At 36.4% G+C, this 5,267-nt stretch overlaps 1 pseudogene; it reads left to right on the forward strand.

Moving 5' to 3' along the window:
* Positions 1-4,783: 4,783 nt before the first annotated feature.
* LOC112213231 lies at positions 4,784-4,908 on the forward strand (annotated as a pseudogene).
* Positions 4,909-5,267: the final 359 nt, after the last annotated feature.

Below are 5,267 nucleotides of genomic sequence, written 5' to 3' on the forward strand. Positions count from 1 at the left end.
CCTTAAAAGAAATATTTATGGCGGCACGCGACAGTAAACATTCCAACGGTTTCTGTTCCGTGGCTCGCCACACGCAGATCCTACTCTTCGGGCATGGTGGTTACCAGATGCCGACGCGTCTCCACAATACGTGATCAGCTAGCCCGAGGGCCGTTATAAACACTAAGATCTAGTTACCTAAAGTCCTTTAAACCGACAAACAGCCTTTGTCCCAACTACGGGATGATAGGGGAGATCTATTTTTTCTACGAACGACGTCTGCCACTAGCACCTTTCCCTCAAGGGCGAAAGGATTAACATATCCTTTTAAACTTTGCACGCTGCACAAAAATACAGAACACATTTACTCGCAATATATTCTAATAGAGTTTCATTCGCTTGAAAAGAAACAAAAGATTTTGTCGACATTTCTTAAACATGATCGAAATTTGAGGCGGATTCAATATTTGAAAATTTTTGAGAACCAGTTAGAAGTCAAATTTTCAGAATTAAAAGACAGCCGTGTGTTTATAATTTCCAACATCAGAAAATATTGATTTTTTAATGCGAAAGATATTTCATTTAGATATGTTAAACCTTACACATTAAAACTGCAAAGGAGCAACTCGATTACAAAAATAGTTTCTGAATTCCATTTTCATGAAAATGAGCAATTCATGTAAATTATGTAATTTATATCACTGAAAAAATGTTTAACTTGTACGTCAAAAAATGATCGACTTGATGTGGAATGAGCCTTATGAGGAAAACAAGCGTGTTTCTTCATTGTTTCAGTACATGCAAATGGGTTTGAGCCACACATCAGACGCTATCATTTGATGCTTATACCGTCTTTTCTATTGTTACTTAGTATTCTATCTGACACTTGGAGACTGAAAGACTGTGGTTTTACATTTTCTTCCGGTGATTCTTGCTTTTCTTTATTCGATTTAATTTAGTCAGCTTTACGTAACAGCCTATACCTACAATTATAACTAAGCGTACACAAAAATAAATAATAAATAAATAGATAATAATGTATTAATTAATTAAATCCTTCAGATAGAACATATTAATTATATAAAAGGAGCGAAATAGGGCATTATTATCTAGAAACGATTGTTCGTGCGTGGCGTCTCGAAAACAAAGGAATGTAAACTGTTGAGTTAACAGTCTGGTATGGAAGAAAGTACTGAGACGCATGCAGGTGTGTATCGATGTTAAATATACTGTTCACTGAGTGAGTACTGGTAAGTGTTGACTCTTAGGATACTGATGCAAGAGTCTGTCCTGTCCGTAGGTTACGGAATATACTGTTGAATATACTGTTCACTGGTACGTGTTGACTCTACGAATACTGCTGCAAGAGTGAGTCTTGGGCTGTTGCCGCTGTAGCGGAAGGTTCGTCGTGGGTGTGTCCCAGGTCTGTTCCTACCTGGTCCTTGGGTAAAGCCGTTCCTGAATGGGCTGGCTGCCTTCGTGAAGGTTTGCGCGGCTGACCTTACATTTGGGGAAACCCGCGTGTCCCGTCTTGCTGAGATGTAGCATAAACTAACGCACTTTCGTAGTTTATGGTTTTTTTTCCGGGAGGTCCTAAAGTACCTGGACTATACAATAGGCCCACTGTTTATGATGGGTCCGCATTACGGTACCCTTGACGGTCGTCCTGCCCGAGGCTCGCGTCTGGTGCTCATACCGTAGCGGTACTTACCAGGCGGCCACTCCAAATCTCGAACATCGTATTTGCACTAGTCAATGTCTTCTCTATTGCATAACGACAATGTATAATCCGAACGAAGTTTCGTTTCACGCCCCAAACTCTAATTCTAATGTAAACTCGACATATATATGTATAGCTGTTGTGTGTGAATAAAGTAAATTATTTATTTTCCCGATTCCTCTATACCTTAACAAAATGTTACATTGGCATGTTGTTCACCATAAACAATGAACTTCGGTTGTGGGGTTTTTTAGGCAAAAGTACCGATACATGACGGTACGACATGTTGAATGTTGTATGATACAACAGTATTGTTTTAATCCCTATTTTGCCTTTTATATGGTATATTATTGGGATATTATTTTGGTCTTGGAGATAGTTTCTTTCGTCTAGGTATAAAAACGCTTCCTGTACGTAACTTGTTGTCATTGTATTATTGTAATACGAATCGTTTGGAAATAAGCAACCGAAGATTAAACTATTTTCTTTTATCTTTGCAGCTTGCGCGAAGTGGTTCCTTGTTAGTTTTAAGATGTTTTTTTTTATTTATTTATTTACATTTTACAATTTGTCCAGTAGGACATTTGGTAAAATATTATAGCTTAGTGGTATAATAATATAACATGTGGATGGCTACCCCCAGTGTAATACCATCTTTGAATTTGATTGATTTATTTCTTTAGTGTGGTGAGTATTTGTTTGTTAGGTTACGTCCTTATTTTAAGATGTGATAGTCGATGCGGTGGTTGTTGGCTAAGTCGTAAATTCTTCTCTCGATTCGTAAATTCGTTCTCGACCCATGTGGTCGTTTTGTGTGTGTGTTTTGGAAAAGTGGGTGCCGATAATGTTTAGTTTTTCCGTTGTTTTTAAACGAGCGTAGCTGGCTACCTGGCCAAAAGCTAAATACCTAATCCTAGGCCAACAATTTAGATTCAGGAAGAATCAGAATACAGTAAAGTAAATACACAGAATGACCAGCGATGTAATTAGATCAACGGAAGGTGGAAAATACTGCACCGCGTTGCTTCTCAATGTGGAAAAAGCCTCCGCTAAAGTTTGTATGATTTTATGTATTATGTGATAAAATGAAGGATTTTAAGGAAGTTATAAACAATTCTGCTATATAGCACATATAGAATTATTTTCTCCCACATTACGAATAGGTATTTGTATATTAAAATTAGAAGCGTAAGTGTCCTCTCTGAAAGAAATTAACGGTTCCACAAGAAAATGTCCTCGAACCCATTTTCTATTTTGTTTATTGCTAACAACGCTGAAAACGGAAACTTATTCCTTCGCTACGTTCACATCTGAAAATAAGCTAGAAAAATTTGCCGAATGTGGGCAAATTGTAAAGTACAAATTAAATAATAAAAAAAAAGAAAAAGAACATCTGAAAATATCCCATCCAAACATGGAAACATTAAAATAGCAAGAAGAAATGTAAAACGCACGTATATAATATAGAACGCTAAGCGAGAGATAACAAAATCCAATTAAACTCAAACAAGTTTTCGCACATTGTCTTCATTTTTAAGGAGAAAGATTCTTCTGAGATTAAATTGTTAAATCAGGAAATCGAACAAACAACTTCAGTTAAATACCTTGTACTGCATTTGGATCATAAGTTGGACTGGAAAACATTAAACACCTAATGATAATGAGAAAATCGTTGCACTATCTTACAGCAAGAACATCTAAATTGAGCATGAGCAACAAATTAATAGTTTATAAAACCATAACAATAACTGTAGCAGCTAACTACCGACACAAAGAAGAAATCATCCTGCCAGCGGCTAGTTTCACGTATAGTTGAGGGTCGGATGATAAAATAAAATAGCTGAGTCGTAACACAACTATCAATTTTGCTTTTATTAAACTTTATTATGAATTCAGCAATCACAATGGAATATACACTAAATTAACACACATAAATCATTCCAATAACTTTATGTAAAACCTAGTTACACTTATACGTTAAGTATGTGATCGTTGTAAGGGTAGAAACTCGGTAAAAGGTGTTGCCTATTCTAAAGATGGAGACTGAGTCGTTTAGTGACTATGTTGTGGTGGAGGAAAGCTAGGGATGGGTGTGTCTGAGGTCACCAGATGATCTGATTCGTTAAGGACAATTTTGGTTAGGAAAGCGAGAACGATAGACATTGCTTTTGATTGGAGAATCAACATCGTTCCGGTGCCGTTGGAAAAGCAGAGGAACAAATAAAATTCTTCTGTTTCACAAAAGAAGGATACATACATATGTATTTTCTTGTCCTTCTAACCCATTGCCGTTGCGGTCACTTGTTGCAAATTCGATCGTTTGTATCGGACGTAATTTTTGAGGTTAAAATCTTCTGTTACAAATTATTAATTAGACCTATTTATAACTTATGCTAATCCCATACGTTATAAAATCTCTGCCAGTGCGATGGAAAACGCAAGGCTAGACATCTGGAAAATAAGCGCAATACAAGAGACACGAATTCTTTTAGAACAGTCTTCTCTTACTACAATAAATATAGTAGCAGCAAAAATATATTATTCAGCGCTTCATAATAGACTTAATAATAATGATTTAATTAAGGGAATTATTTAATTTTACCCCTTATATTTTAAGAGGGCTATGAAAAATATACATCTCCTTCAAGATGCTAATTAGAATATTTCCTGATATACATTGCCACATTAAGAATCAAATACTTTCCAATCAGCTAGAAAGTCGACGGGGCAGCCAGCTACGCTCGTTAAAGCCCAGAACTGAAGACGACGCGTCGCGAGTTCGAATCCTCGGCATGAACGATCTTCAGAAAAGGGGACGGAAAAACCAAAATATCTCTTAAAAGTAATATACTACAGGCAAGCGGCCAGCCCCTCCCTTGTCTTCTTGGTGTACTTTCTGGGAATACTTGGTTAAAGGTGCTTGGTGTTCAGCACACAGGGGTCCGACGATCAAAACTCGCACTGATACACTGTCCCGTTCGTGGAGGTTTTAGCCGGTAAGAATCCGGCACTACTTTCCGCCCGCGACCGCAGGGTAGTAAGGTGTCTATGAAGATTTCCTCCACGTAAAAAAAAAATTTTTTTTTGCAGTACGAAAGGAAACACGTTTAACATTCCCGTAGACAAGGATAGAACACACATATATGTCGGGTTATCATTAGGATTTAAGGCGCGTAATGATTCTTCGTTTGAATTAGCCATTGTTTTACAAAACAGAGAATATATTTACGCGAATAAACAAGATTTTACAAAATATTATGAATAATGAGTTTAATAAATGATAAGATTATCAAACGATTAGTTTAACTAATAATTAGATTAATGAATAATAAGTTTAACGAACAATAAGAGGAACGAATAATATGTCTTACGAATAATGAATTTAACGAATAATGAGATTAACGATTGATAGGTTTTACGAATAATGAATTTAATTAACGCTATTAACAATGTTCCGGGGTTCAAACGAATCCACGGTCAACGGAATAACTCTTTACTATGCGTAGAATAATTTTAAACACAAAAATACGATTGCTGAGACACTCGGTAAATTGCTCGATGTATCACT

The sequence above is a fragment of the Bombus impatiens genome, unplaced genomic scaffold (assembly GCF_000188095.3).
Source record: "Bombus impatiens unplaced genomic scaffold, BIMP_2.2 scf_0545, whole genome shotgun sequence".
Taxonomy (NCBI): Eukaryota; Metazoa; Arthropoda; class Insecta; order Hymenoptera; family Apidae; genus Bombus; species Bombus impatiens.